Here is a 15,046-nt window from a genome sequence, read left to right on the forward strand (position 1 = left end):
ATTTTCTGATCATAAAGCCTTGAAACTAGAATTCAACTGCAAAAAAGAGGAAAAAAATCCCACAAAAATGTGGAAACTAAACAACATACTTTTAAAAAATGAATGGGTCAAAGAAGAAATAAGTGCAGAGATCAAAAGATATATACAGACTAATGAAAATGACAATACGACATATCAGAATCTATGGGATGCAGCAAAAGCAGTGATAAGAGGGAAGTTCATATCGCTTCAGGCATATATGAACAAACAAGAGAGAGCCCAAGTGAACCACTTAACTTCCCACCTTAAGGAACTAGAAAAAGAAGAACAAAGACAACCCAAAACCAACCGAAGAAAGGAGATAATAAAAATCAGAGCAGAAATAAATGAATTAGAGAACAGAAAAACTATAGAAAAAATTAATAGAACAAGGAGCTGGTTCTTTGAAAAGATCAACAAAATTGACAAACCCTTGGCAAGACTTACCAAGGAAAAAAGAGAAAGAACTCATATAAACAAAATCCATAATGAAAGAGGAGAAATCACCACGGACACCGTAGATATACAAAGAATTATTGTAGAATACTATGAAAAACTTTATGCCACTAAATTCAAAAACCTAGAAGAAATGGATAAATTCCTAGAAAAATACAACCTTCCTAGACTGAGTCAAGAAGAAGCAGAAAGCCTAAACAGACCTATCAGTAGAGAAGAAATAGAAAAAACCATTAAAAACCTCCCCAAAAATAAAAGTCCAGGCCCTGACGGCTATACCAGCGAATTTTATCAAACATTCAAAGAAGACTTGGTTCCTATTCTACTGAAAGTCTTCCAAAAAATTGAAGAAGAAGCAATACTTCCAAACACATTTTATGAGGCCAACATAACCCTCATCCCAAAACCAGGCAAGGATGGCACAAAAAAAGAAAACTACAGACCAATATCTCTAATGAATACAGATGCTAAAATACTAAACAAAATACTAGCAAATCGAATACAACAACATATTAAAAAAATAATACATCATGATCAAGTGGGATTCATCCCAGAATCTCAAGGATGGTTCAACATACGTAAAATGGTTAATGTAATACACCATATCAACAAAACAAAGAACAAAAACCACATGATCTTATGAATAGACGCAGAAAAGGCTTTCGATAAAATACAACACAATTTTATGTTTAAGACTCTCAACAAAATGGGTATAGAAGGAAAATATCTCAACATGATAAAGGCCATATATGATAAACCATCAGCTAACATCCTATTAAATGGCACTAAACTGAAGGCTTTCCCCCTTAAATCAGGAACAAGACAGGGTTGTCCACTGTCTCCACTCTTATTTAATGTGGTACTAGAGGTTCTAGCCAGAGCAATCAGACAAGACAAAGAAATAAAAGGCATCCATATCGGAAAAGAAGAAGTAAAGGTATCACTTTTTGCAGATGATATGATCCTATACATCGAAAACCCCAAAGAATCCACAAAAAGACTACTAGAAACAATAAGCCAATACAGTAAGGTCGCAGGATACAAAATTAACATACAGAAGTCAATAGCCTTTCTATATGCCAACAATGAAACAACTGAGAACGAACTCAAAAGAATAATCCCCTTCACGATTGCAACAAAAAAAATAAAATACTTAGGAATAAACATAACAAAGAATGTAAAGGACTTATATAATGAAAACTATAAACCATTGTTAAGGGAAATCGAAAAAGATATAATGAGATGGAAGAATATACCTTGTTCTTGGCTAGGAAGAATAAATATAATCAAGATGGCTATATTACCCAAAGCAATATACAAATTTAATGCAATTCCCATCAAACTTCCAATGACATTTTTTAAAGAAATAGAGCAAAAAATCATCAGATTTATATGGAACTATAAAAAACCCCGAATAGCCAAAGCAATCCTAAAGAAAAAGAATGAAGCTGGGGGCATAACAATACCTGACTTCAAACTCTATTATAGGGCCACGACAATCAAAACAGCATGGTACTGGCAGAAAAATAGACACTCAGACCAATGGAACAGAATAGAAAGTCCAGAAATAAAACCACATATATATAGTCAAGTAATTTTTGATAAAGGGGCCAACAACACACAATGGAGAAAAGAAAGCCTCTTCAATAAATGGTGCTGGGAAAACTGGAAAGCCACATGCAAAAGAATGAAACTGGACTACAGTCTCTCCCCCTGTACAAAAATTAACTCAAAATGGATCAAAGATCTAAACATAAGACCTGAAACAATTAAGTACATAGAAGAAGACATAGGTACTCAACTCATGGACCTGGGTTTTAAAGAGCATTTTATGAATTTGATTCCAATGGCAAGAGAAGTGAAGGCAAAAATTAATGAATGGGACTACATCAGACTAAGAAGTTTTTGCTCAGCAAGAGAAACTGATAACAAAATAAACAGAAAGCCAACTAAATGGGAAATGATTTTTTCAAACAACAGCTCAGATAAGGGCCTAATATCCAAAATATACAAAGAACTCATAAAACTCAATAACAAACAAACAAACAATCCAATAAAAAAATGGGAAGAGGATATGAATAGACACTTCTCCCAGGAAGAGATACAAATGGCCAACTGATATATGAAAAGATGCTCATCTTCTTTAGCTATTAGAGAAATGCAAATCAAAACGGCAATGAGATACCACCTCACACCTGTTCGATTAGCTGTTATTAGCAAGACAGGTAATAGCAAATGTTGGAGAGGCTGTGGAGAAAAAGGAACCCTCATACACTGTTGGTGGGAATGTAAAGTAGTACAACCATTATGGAAGAAAGTATGGTGGTTCCTCAAAAAACTGAAAATAGAACTACCTTATGACCCAGCAATCCCTCTACTGGGTATATATCCCCAAAACTCAGAAACATTGATATGTAAAGACACATGCAGCCCCATGTTTATTGCAGCATTGTTCACAGTGGCCAGGACATGGAAACAACCAAAAAGCCCATCAATAGATGACTGGATAAAGAAGATGTGGCACATATACACTATGGAATACTACTCAGCCATAAGAAATGATGACATCGGAACATTTACAGCAAAATGGTGGGATCTTGATAACATGATACGAAGCGAAATAAGTAAATCAGAAAAAAACAGGAACTGTATTATTCCATAAGTAGGTGGAACATAATAGTGAAACTAAGAGACATTGATAAGAGTGTGGTGGTTACGGGGGCAGGGGGGAATGGGAGAGGGATAGGGGGTGGGGAGGGGCACAAAGAAAACAAGATAGAAGGTGACAGAGGACAATCTGACTTTGGGTGGTGGGTATGCAACATAATTGAACGACAAGATAACCTGGACTTGTTATCTTTGAATATATGTATCCTGATTTATTGATGTCACCCCATTAAAAAAATAAAATTATAAAAAAAAAAAAATTCCCCCCTCCCTCAGAGTTGTGTGTGATCCCATCCTCACATCAGTTACAGCCCACAATCCAATGTCCCCCTACTTCACTGAAACCTTCCTTCCACAATGATCGTGTAGATGACTATTTGCCTCAGCAGCACTTATGGAGGAGAATTAACATTGGCTTTTGCATTATTTTGGTGGAGTCACAAAATAAGCCCTGTTAGTCCTAATATCTTAGAGAAAAGCATCAGTGGGTCTGGATGGTATCTCAGGCACCGGATTTTAGCTGTGCCAACCAGGGTCTGGCTGATTGAGGAAGAAAAATAGCCCTTATTTACTTTATTTACTTATTTATTTATGGTACATAGAATCTACACTTATTATATTATTCATGGTGTCTTTAATATCAGATAGCCTGTCATGTGGTGGAGAAATCTGGGTTTGTTCTGAAAAATCAGATGACATCCAGGACTAGTGTTGTGAATTGAGGGAACATAGACACATTCAGGATTTTTAAATGACCTCTTCGGGACACATAGAGAACAGCATCCCTCAGAAAGCAGTGACATGTTCACCTGGGTCTGACCGGATACCTGCTTGTCAGGAATATAACAGAATGGAAGCATCAGAGAGGTCACTGAATGATAGTGACAATCAGAAAACTATCTAAGATTAAAAGGCACCTTAAAAATATCAACTGAATTTTTCAAAGGAAAAACACATCTTCACCACGGCTGAGTGACGGAGAATTTGTGGATGGAGCTCCTACTTATAAGGGTGCCCAGTGAAGCACTGAAAGCACATTTTTTTCCTTTAGGTCCAGGTACTCCAGGGCCCCCTAATCTCGGAAAGTTGTTCAGGCCAGCGCCATTCAATCATTTAAAACGATGTTCTACCTGGCGTAAAATATAATGCAACAGCCAGACAGAATAGAATATAAACTGATTATGAGAAACACATATATTTTGTTGTAATCAAAATACATCATTGGAATTCAATTACATACTAATTTTGGGTGTGTTTATGCTAGATTGGCTCACTTTATTTTGGTCATTTTGGCACCTTGGATTTGCACCATTAATTGTTGTCTTAAAGATGAAAAATCCAGTGTCCTGATGGTTAAGGATGAGCTGAGCTATCCATTAGGAATCCTTATTTTCCATCATTTGTTATATCTGCTCCCTGGTTTCACAATACTTTATAACATATGCTGTAGCGTGTGAGGAAATTGGCTGCTGTCAGGCTAGACTAGCTCAGCCCCCTCGTACAACAGGAGTGGCCTTAACACCCAAGATTCATGCTAGAGCCTTTTCTTTGTTGGTTAAAGTTTAACTATTGATCCAAGTCAGGCTTCCCCTCTTTATAGAGACTTTGATGAACTGCCCACATACTCTTGGGATGAATCACTCCCCTTCTCTGAAACCCCCAATGTACTACTACATTTTTAAAAAATTAATAAGCATTATTTTTTTAGAGAAGTCTGTCCAGGGTCAAGTCATCTCATCACCAAACTATGAGAGTGAAAGTTCTGCTACAAAAGTTAGTCACTATGTCCTGAGAAAGTTGTGAAACCTAGCCAATGTGTGGTGACAAGGCAGTTGCCTATGTATGGGGCAGGAGTCTGACAGTGCTAGGTGACAGGGCACAGAAAGTTAGACAAGGGAAACACACTTCCCATATGAAATTCTGTAGGGACGCAGTGTTTAGCCCCCTGGCTCAACCCCTGTATGACACACCGCTGAGATGGCTGTTGGAAAGGTAGGGAAGCCATGGCTAAAACCAAATAACGTAGAGATGGTGGAACATAGCAAAGCATGCAGTGGAACAGGGGACCAAAAGGTTTCCACCCCTAAAAGATTAACTGCCATGGTCACTGCCCTCAAGCACAGAGTCTATGAAAGGACTATTTACAGACGCTGATCCCCGAGCAGTGAAAGCCTGTCATCCTGGAGAAGAAAGAGGAAAGTGAAGGAACCCTCTGACGGCATCAGCTTCCTTCCTAGAGACATTTCCAGGCTGTAGGAAGAAAAACCAAACAGACGCCAGGAGTCTGAGTTGACGAGACAGAGATCTGAACTAGGAATGGCTGAGGAGTGAGATTGGTGGGGCAGAGTTCTCCCAGTTTGTGGACAGGATCATGTCGGCACACAGAAAATAACACTAAGAAAGGGTCAACCAGACAATTCTAGAGTACAGAGGGTGAGAGGGGAAAAATAGCCATGTATTTCTGTAAAGTGTTACAATATTTGTTTTGTGGCCTAGGATTTGAACTTGAAGCTGTACCTTATTCATCTGAGAACATCCTCTATTCATTCCCTGGGAAGACTGTCCTCTCACATTTTTTATTATTTTCTCCTGACTCTGTGATCCTAATTGAAGGCACACTTTACAGTTTCATGCAGACATCAAAAACAGGCGAGGCGGTAAGGTCATTCTGAAACGTTTATGCTCCGATGGAAACGGTACACTGACTGCTTTCTCAGCAAATGGTTCCTGGTGTCTCTGGACCATAATCTTTCATTGCATTAAAATTCTTAACAATGGTTAATCTACTGAAATATTGTCTTAGAGAGAGATGAGAAATGGAAAGTAATTCTACTTCAGTAGTAAATTTTATTTTTCAAATATATGAAGTATATATTATAGTAGATGAATCAATACACTGAATTTATTTTTCCTTTTGTTTAAAAACAACATCCTGTTAGCTTTTAACCCCCTTCTTCTTGAAATGTATGTAAAATTTAACTATCCTGTGAGATGGACAAATTAAATCACTGAATTTCATTAGAAATTTATTGAATGTGATTGTTACTTATAAATCAGATTTGTGGGTAAACAATCACATTTAGAATAATAAAGTTGTATGTTCATGGTTTGTAATTTTAAAATCATTTTAAATAATTGTTCTAATAATATAATATTGAAAAAAATTAAATTATTTTAAATTTGCCATTAGTTACTATGGCAAAAGTAACTCTGACTCAACATGGCACAGGATTTGGGAGCACCAGGCCCAGAGCCACATTGCTGAGTAAACCTCTTTCATTGACCACTTCCTCCCATTTTTCCTTAATAACTCTGTCGCTAATGTTCCTCATCCAACTAACAAATAAATACCAGTATCTAACTTACGGAGTTGTTAGAGACTTACATTGTGTAAAGCTCATAAAGGGCTTAGAATTTGCATGCACATTTTAAAGCACTGAATAAATACTGTTTTTATTATTTTTATTCATATTATAAAGTCTTGCAAATACAGATGAAAAATTGTTCTATTCATACTAAATAGAGATGATAATTGACAAAATTTTGTCCTTTCAACTTGCTTCTCTATGAACTTAAAAATCTGTCCTATAATTTAACTATTTATAAATATTCCTGGAATAGTCACTCTTATAACTTAAAAGCATGGAGACATTCATTATTATTTCTTTAGAGATGAACAGAAGCAGAACTTATGAGCATGTCTATTTAAAGTCTGTGGCATCCTATTATAGCAGCCGAATGGACTCAGACAGGGTATGGCAATGTTTTTTGTGACATTCTTATTCTTATACATTCAGCAAATTTCAAATGATTTCCCAGTAACCACTTAAAATAATCATGACTTATAAATGACAGGAAAACAATACTAAAACCAGCAAGGATTGAATTAGAAAATAATTGTACTATAAAAATCCTAAGGACAATGTGACTTGAAAACAAAACTAAATAAAAGAAACAACAGATAGCCCATTCCTGTTGGGGCAATGTTGAGTGTAAAATCAGCAGGAACTGTACATGAGCAATGATGGACATGTCTAGAGATGTGCTAACCATCACTACCCATCAGTTCCACACATTCATGGCTATCTCCTGGAACAATGGCTACCCATATTCCGAATTCTTCATTTCACACCTCATCCTATGGACATGAGCATCCACAGCCCACTTACTCTAGTAATACTAATCTATCCATTTTCTGACCTAATGAGACATTTACCCCTTTACCAACCGCTGGTCTTCTCTCCTGACTCGCAAGGCATGGCTCAATCCCTCTGAGTCTCAACTTGCTGGCCTTTCTCACTTCCCCAAAACAAACTTGACTTAAAATTAATTATCTCTTTCGTCTATTTGCATCTCACTTCGTGCTTATACCCAAAGAATTCAAGTCATTACTCAACGAAACCAGAAATACTTCTTATACCTCCAGGACACTCTCTATCCCACTTCTCAAGACACTCAGTAAATTCTTGCTCCTCTGTCTTTAAATCTGCAGCAGCATGTTCCCAACTCTCAACATCAGCTGATGATTTCACCTTCTAATTTGTAGAGAAAACTGTCATGGTCCCATTAAAATGCCTTCGTGTTACCACAGTAATTTCACTCACCTATCCACAAGTGCACTTCTTGCCCTACATTCTCTGCTGTTGCAGGGGACCCAGCTCTCCCCTCTGATCTGTCCCTCTGAAACCCAGTGTCTATCTCCTCAACTGAGCAATCCTCCTGGCCTCTAAGATCCCCTCCCTAGTCAGCAACCTGAAAACTGCCTCCAGCTAGTAAGCTGGGGAAACGGCACAGTTCAGCTCATTGGCACCCTTTTGCTTAGGGATTAGAGTCTTACAATTAGATACTGCCTATTGTGCAATGTCTGAAAATAGTTGTTTTGTATATATTTTACCCCGTTTTCTAGTTGTTTATGGTGAGGTGGTCATTCTGGTAACAGTCACCCCTTTGTGGACTGAAGTGGAAATCCCCCTACCGGATATGTAAATGTGGGCATGGTCCAGTGCTTTGTGCTTAATCTTCCCTCTTTTTATTTTTGGTTTTACACTCTTTCTCCTAAAAGATCTTATGCAGCCCACTCACTTCAAGTATTAGTTATATATCCATGTCTCAAGTGTGTGTTTCAAGAGCCCAGACTTTTCTCTTGGCTCCATTCTATTCAACTGCCTACTTGACATTTCATCTATTAGCCCTTTCAAGGTTATTCCGACCAAAACTGGACTATTGATTATTCGGCTTGCAATAAATCGAACCACCATTCACACAGATGTTCAATCCTACGCCCTCAGCATCATTTTTTTGATTTCTCACTTTCTTAAACCTCACACTGACCCATCAATACATTGTGAAGCCCCTGTCTCCAAAATATATATTTCTTTATTAACATTTCTCACTATTTTCATTGCCATAGACTTCCTTTGAGCCACCAAAATTAATAAGATAATGTCACTCCCCTCCTTAAAACCCTCTTTTGACATATGATGAAATAAAATCTTTTTGTCATGGTCTGTAAAGTCTTCTGTAGTCACTTAATTCTGTCCCTTAGCCCTCCCCTTCACTGTGATCCGGCCACACGGACCTGCTTGCTGTCTCTGAAACACATAAGATTGCTCCCACCTAGGGGACTTCACATTACTCTTCAACTTCTTCTAGATTTCAGCATCAAAAGATTTAGGAGTCTGTGTAGATATAAAATTGTCTTTTGTATCGGTTTAAAGCAATCATCCCTGACACTGTCTATAACAGGACCATTTTTTCCGTATATATATGGCATTTATCAATGCTTCATTTTATGCTCATTTGTGTTTTTACTTTCTCTTTTTTCCCTAACCGAATGAAAATCTCTCATGTGTGGAGACTCAATTTATTTTAAAAATCAATAAATTATCAGTGCTTAGGAGAGCGCCTGGTGCAGAGCTGAAACTAAATTCATACTTATTGAATACATGAATACATAAGTAATTATAGTTTATTCTAAAATGTAATAGATGGATGCATAGAGCATTTTGATACAAATAGAACAACCTAGGATGGGGATAAGACTGTCTCGGAAGTTCTCTGTTGATATACAAACATATTTTTAAAATAGATGTTATTTTGATGAGAACCAAGACAAGAAATGAAAAGGGCCTTGTTCCTGTCAGATGTGTCCTGGAGAGAGAAGACTATTCATGATTTTCTCATATTTAAAATGTAAAGAAACCTAAATAGACTCTATATTCTCCATCCATTATGTCCTGATTTACAGTGTAAGGGTAAAGACCAAGGAATAAAAACCTGTGGGGACAATTTTATCAAAGAATATTTTATTTACATCTATTACATGATAATTTCAAATTGCGACGATTGGAGAAATAAGTGAAGCCAATATTTAAAAGACCTCTTTGAAGAACCTACAATGTGTTTATTAACTTGTTTACTTTCTCTGTCGTCCCATCTCTTAAAGGCTGGCATTGGTTTCGTTTGTATTGCACTGTTTCTTAGGCTAGCCTTCACGTTGCTTTTATTGCCTGAACTGTCCTTTCTTTACTCAAATTGTAGGGAACCTGGTGAGGTTCTGAGTGAAACAGGAAGCTTCTATGCCTGACTGTTTCATGGTTTTGATGAGTTTCTTGCCATTTCTAATGGAAATGCTTATTTAAGTGGCAACTTTAATGCAATGTGTAAGCACTTAACAAAAGAACCAAGTCACACTGCCACTTAGCCTTACAATTGAGCTATTAACCAAACCACATGGAAAGAGTGTTAGTTTCAGAAATTTAGAGGATTGAATTTTTTTCACAAATGTATAATTTCACTTACTGATATTATACATATATGCTGAAATACAACCCATTATAGTAAAGGGAACAGAGACTTTGGAGTTAGGAGAGAGAATTGGGACAGAAATGGGGATTTTTAATTTTCAGAATTTAATCAACTTGTATTTCTTTGCGCTCCAGTGCATGTACCAGTAAAGTGTGACATAATATCTTGTACGCTGAGTGGCAATGAAGATAAAACACATCAATAAAAAGCAATCAGCACACTGCATAGTTCATGTAGCATAGAGACCCCGGGCATCTCATTAACCAGTGTCACCCCAATAATTTAATTAGCAAACTTTAATAAAAAAAGAAGAGCAACCAGAAGAACGTCTGATATACAGTTAAATAATCAATAAGTGTATCTGTCTTTATTATTATATTATTATTATCCACCAAAAATTTGTAAATGCCTACCTGTAATGACATTGTGTAAAACACAGAGAGTGCATGGTACTGGGGACGTGCTACAATCTAGCAAAATAAAGCACTCTCTGTGAAACTAGTAAGGATCAGAAGGAGTGTAAAAGAGTACACAGGCTAGAAAATTTAATTTTTCTTGCTTAAATTTTTTATTTTTTGCTTTGTTCCTTAATGGTGAAGTTCCTTGCAGGACTTCTGCTGAAGGCAGTCTTCTTGCGGCATTCTAGAAATATTCATTCAGCAAACATTTATTGAATATTTGTTACCTGGAAATATTTGTTTATATATCTATGCACTTTATTTTTCATTTGTTCATCTACTTATTCATTCGTTCATTTTTTTCAAGATCGACTTATTGACTTAGGAGTTTATGCTAAGAAATGGGAGGGGTTAGAAATAACAAAAGGAGCCAATAGTAAATGACCTGCTTTTGTGAATTTCACAGTCATGATAAGATGCTATATTTATCTCTATTTGGTATTATTGGAAAGGGGTAGAATGGCATGGGACTAGGAATGTTACTTTGGAGAAGGTGGTCAGGAAAGATCTTCCAAGATAGTGATATATGAGTAGTAACCCGAGTGGGGTGACAACGGCGATTGAGACATAGTTCCGCCTATGGTCTGCTGGAGCAGATAGGAGTGCATGTGATAAATTATTCTTTCCAGGATAATTATTGTGACAGAATGGTAAATGGAAAGTTTTGACTGAGGTGCCAAGAGATGACAAATTACAGATATCAAATGAGTTGTGAGATGGATAAAAATTCAATTTTTAAGGGAAATATATATTTGCAAGTTTCAAAAGCTCTTAAACCTCTCACTCATTTCAATGGAAAAAAATGTTTTTAATTTGTTATGAGGATGATTTTAGGAAGAGATATTTCATAGAATGTTATGGAGATTCTAGCTAAGGACATTGGAAAAAGTATCACAAATTGGGCTTTGAAGGATAAGTAGTTTGTTTTGTTTTTGTAGGAAGAGAAGGGGTAGGAGAGAAAGGCATTTCAAGCAGATTTAACAATTTAATGTATGGGTAGAAAAGGTGAAGGTATTAAGCAGTGCAAATTGGTTGTTACAGAATAGTCATGGGGTTATCACAGAACAGCATAGGGAATATAGTCAATAATATACTAATAACCGTGTAATATGGTGTCAAATGGGTATAAGATTTATATAATGTCTAATCACCAGGGTGTATACATGAAACTAATATAATATCGTATGTCAACTCTAATTGAAAAATAAAAAATGATAAAAAAATTTATGCAAAGCCAGTCATAAGAACTGATTATTTTGCGACAAAGCAGTCAGGTATGAGGTTCAGAACTTCAGAGCCTGAGCCCTGAATGAGAAGCTGGAGTCAGATCCTAAAGAGAAAAGACATCTCAAAAGGAAATTGTATCTGTAGGGTATGGGAAGCCATTAACAGATAGTCATGGGAGTGACAGGAAATTTGAAGATGTGTAGCACAGCCCTCGGGGAGGGTGCCAGGAACCTAAATTGCCCACAAAACTTAAACAGTCTCTATAATGGAACACGTGGGGACTTCTAACCGCTTTTTTTTTTTTTTTTGCTTTTCAGTCGTATTGACCTAAGGCTGACTTTCAGGATTTAGAGCAGAAACTCAAGGCTTTTTCATGGAAGTTGCAGAAGGCATTCTGTAGTCTATGAATGCAATAAACTTCGATAAAGACACCCAATCAGGCTTTGTGGTGGTCATTTCTTCAGTGAACCTTGCCTTTTGCTTAAAGCATGAAAATTTTCTTTACTTCTCTCATTTACAATATAGCACCATTAAACTACCTATGCCCAGGGAGGGCTGGCAGGGTCTTCCCCTTCTGTGTGAAGCTTACTAGTTTTTCAGACTTGAGGGAATTTCTAGGCAGAGTTTTGAAACTTCTCAACTCCCCCCTTCGCTCAACTTTGCCCCTACAGGTCCCAGCCTTCTCAATATCAGTAGCCCTTGTTTTTGACTCTACTTCTTGGTGTCGTGGTTTGGATATGCATCCAGACAGAAATTAAAGGCACACGTTGACTTTATCTTGTATATTTCTTTTTTTTGAAGGATCAAGCCCCGCACTGTCTATGTCTAGATTCATTAGTTGTCAGTGGTGAGAGGATTAATCCATTACCCTTTACTTCATCATAGCCAATTCTTTTTTATTCCTTTAAACATAGTCATTCTAATTATTCTAGTCTGGTTATGATAACCTAAACATCTGGACCTGTTTACTATTATTGTTGGTTTTTATCCATGATTCTAGTTATATAATAAACTGGAATCTTTTTTTTTTAATTACATGTTAGGCATTGAATTTGCAAAACTTTTGTAGCAGTAGTTAGAGAGCTGGGATAAGAGTCTAATGAGAAACTGTGTGTGTGTGTGTGTGTATATATATATATATATTTTGTCAGATTTGACATTAATATTCAAGGGTCTTTTTCATCCAATTTCAGAGACAGGTAACTTAAAATTGTACAGTGTTCCCATGTGTGGTTCATCCTCTCTTTTGGGATAAGACCTTGGCTGTTTAAATCTCATGTGAAGAGGGTTCTCTTGGTCTATTCCCTAAAATACAAGTGGAGCTAAACACCAATCTGTTAGTCCTTAACCTGGGGAAGATATAACAACATGTCCCAGACTCCAGACTCCCAGGTTCCCATTATCCATTGGCTTCAGGGGTAAAAGGAGACCACTTGACTTGGTTCCACCCTGCTATAGACTGAAAGTTTGTGTTCCCCCTAAATTCATGCATTGAATTCCTGAACCTCAATATGATGATATTAGGATGTGGGGTTTTTCGGAGGTGCTTAGATCATGAGGTCAAATGGGGTTAGTGCCATCCCTTCTAAATAGGGTTAGTGACACTCTGAAAGAGTCCCCAGAGAGCTCTCTACCCTCCCACCACCCCGTCTGTGAGGACAGAGAAGATGGTGGTCTATGAACCAAAACGTGGGTCTCCACTAGCTCTTGACTGCTGGTGCTCTGATCTCACACTTCAGCTTCCAGAACTATAAGAAATAAATTCCCACTGCTATAAACTTCTCGGTCTATAGGACTTTGTTTTATCAGCCTGAATAGACAAAGACACAGCCTAGGACTGTGTCCTTGAAGAATTCTATCCAGTAATTCTTGATTAGATTTTCAGCCCACAAGAAACTAGTTTGTCAACTTTTTTAGCTTTTCTAGTTGAACAGCTATTAGGATTGGTCCATATTATATACACCAACAATTCCATAACCTGAGTTATCCAGAGATAACTTATGTTAAATGTAAACATGAGTTGGAGGCTTCCTTGTTTAAAACTCTTCAATTATTTTCTATTGCTCTATAATGAAATCTCAAATATTTAGTAGATCCAACTTTCCATGCGCCATACTTGCACAGCTCATGAGCTGTATTTTACGCCCCGTCTCTATGTGTGGTTTAGCACCACAAGTCATTTTTCAAGTTTGTGGAATTACTCTGGCTCTTCTGGCATAGGGCCTGCATTTACAGTGTCTCTGCCTGGCATGTTCATCCCTTTTATTCTCTGATGTAATTTTAAAAATCCATCTTTCATATGTCAGCTTAAACCAGTGGTTCTCAAACTTTTTGAAGTTGGGGCACATTTAAAATCATACAAATAATTGTAGGCACACTATATACAAATTTATGAGAAATATGTTATAATAATTAAGCCAAATATTAAAGAAAAAATATAAAGTCCAAACATGCTTTTATAGTAATTAAACAAAATAAATACTACAAAATTAAATTCATTCTGACATTAAAAAACATATTTATGTTACATTTTTTGAGTTATGCTTTTTAGAATTCATAAAAAATAAGGGTGTAAAAATAAAAAAAACAAAAAAATTTATCTTTTTATATATAGATATATTCTTAGTAAGATTTAGTAAATTCAGCAAGTCCCAGCATGAATGTGTTATTTTTTCATTTTTGCGTTTATGAGAAACATGAGCCTGATGTGTCCTAGTAATTTCTTCAATGTTTGGGCATATATTTGAAAGGCAAACTCTCATTTCCTTGTCAATACATTGAAGAATTCCTCTCTTTTTACTCTTAATTGTGTTTAGTGCAGAAAACCCCCACTATACATATCATCTTAACTTGACACCAAACGAAGGATAGAAGAAACTTGCCTCCAGTCTTTCTGGGGAACATGGTGAGTAGTGTAAACTACCACAGTTTAACAGCCTTTTGCAACCTAATCAGGCAAGTGAGGTGGGGGGTTGGGCAGATTGTCAGCTTATAGCCAATTCCCCACACATCTGTTCCCCAAAAATCTAAACTCCAAACACTCTGTTGGTTTTTTGGTCCCAAACAGGCACATATTTCTCTGGAATACCATAGGGTGCACCTGGAAATCTTCTAGGGCACACCAGTGCACTCTGACGCACAATTTGAGAACCACTGGCTTAGACTATATTTCACTTAATGCTGTCAAGCAGCTCTTAGAAATGTGGGGGAACAATGTTCAATGGAACCAATTTTATCATAGCTATATATACATAACACATAGACACAGACAACAGTGTGGTAAAGGCCAGAGGGAAAGGGGGTGAAGGGTAGGTGAACATGGGCAAAGGGGGGGGGATGGGGACAGAAAGAGACTTTGCATGGGGCAATGGGTGCGCAATGCAGTGTGCACATGATGTTTTATTGAAATTTGC

The sequence above is a fragment of the Saccopteryx bilineata genome, chromosome 6 (assembly GCF_036850765.1).
Source record: "Saccopteryx bilineata isolate mSacBil1 chromosome 6, mSacBil1_pri_phased_curated, whole genome shotgun sequence".
Lineage (NCBI taxonomy): Eukaryota > Metazoa > Chordata > Mammalia > Chiroptera > Emballonuridae > Saccopteryx > Saccopteryx bilineata.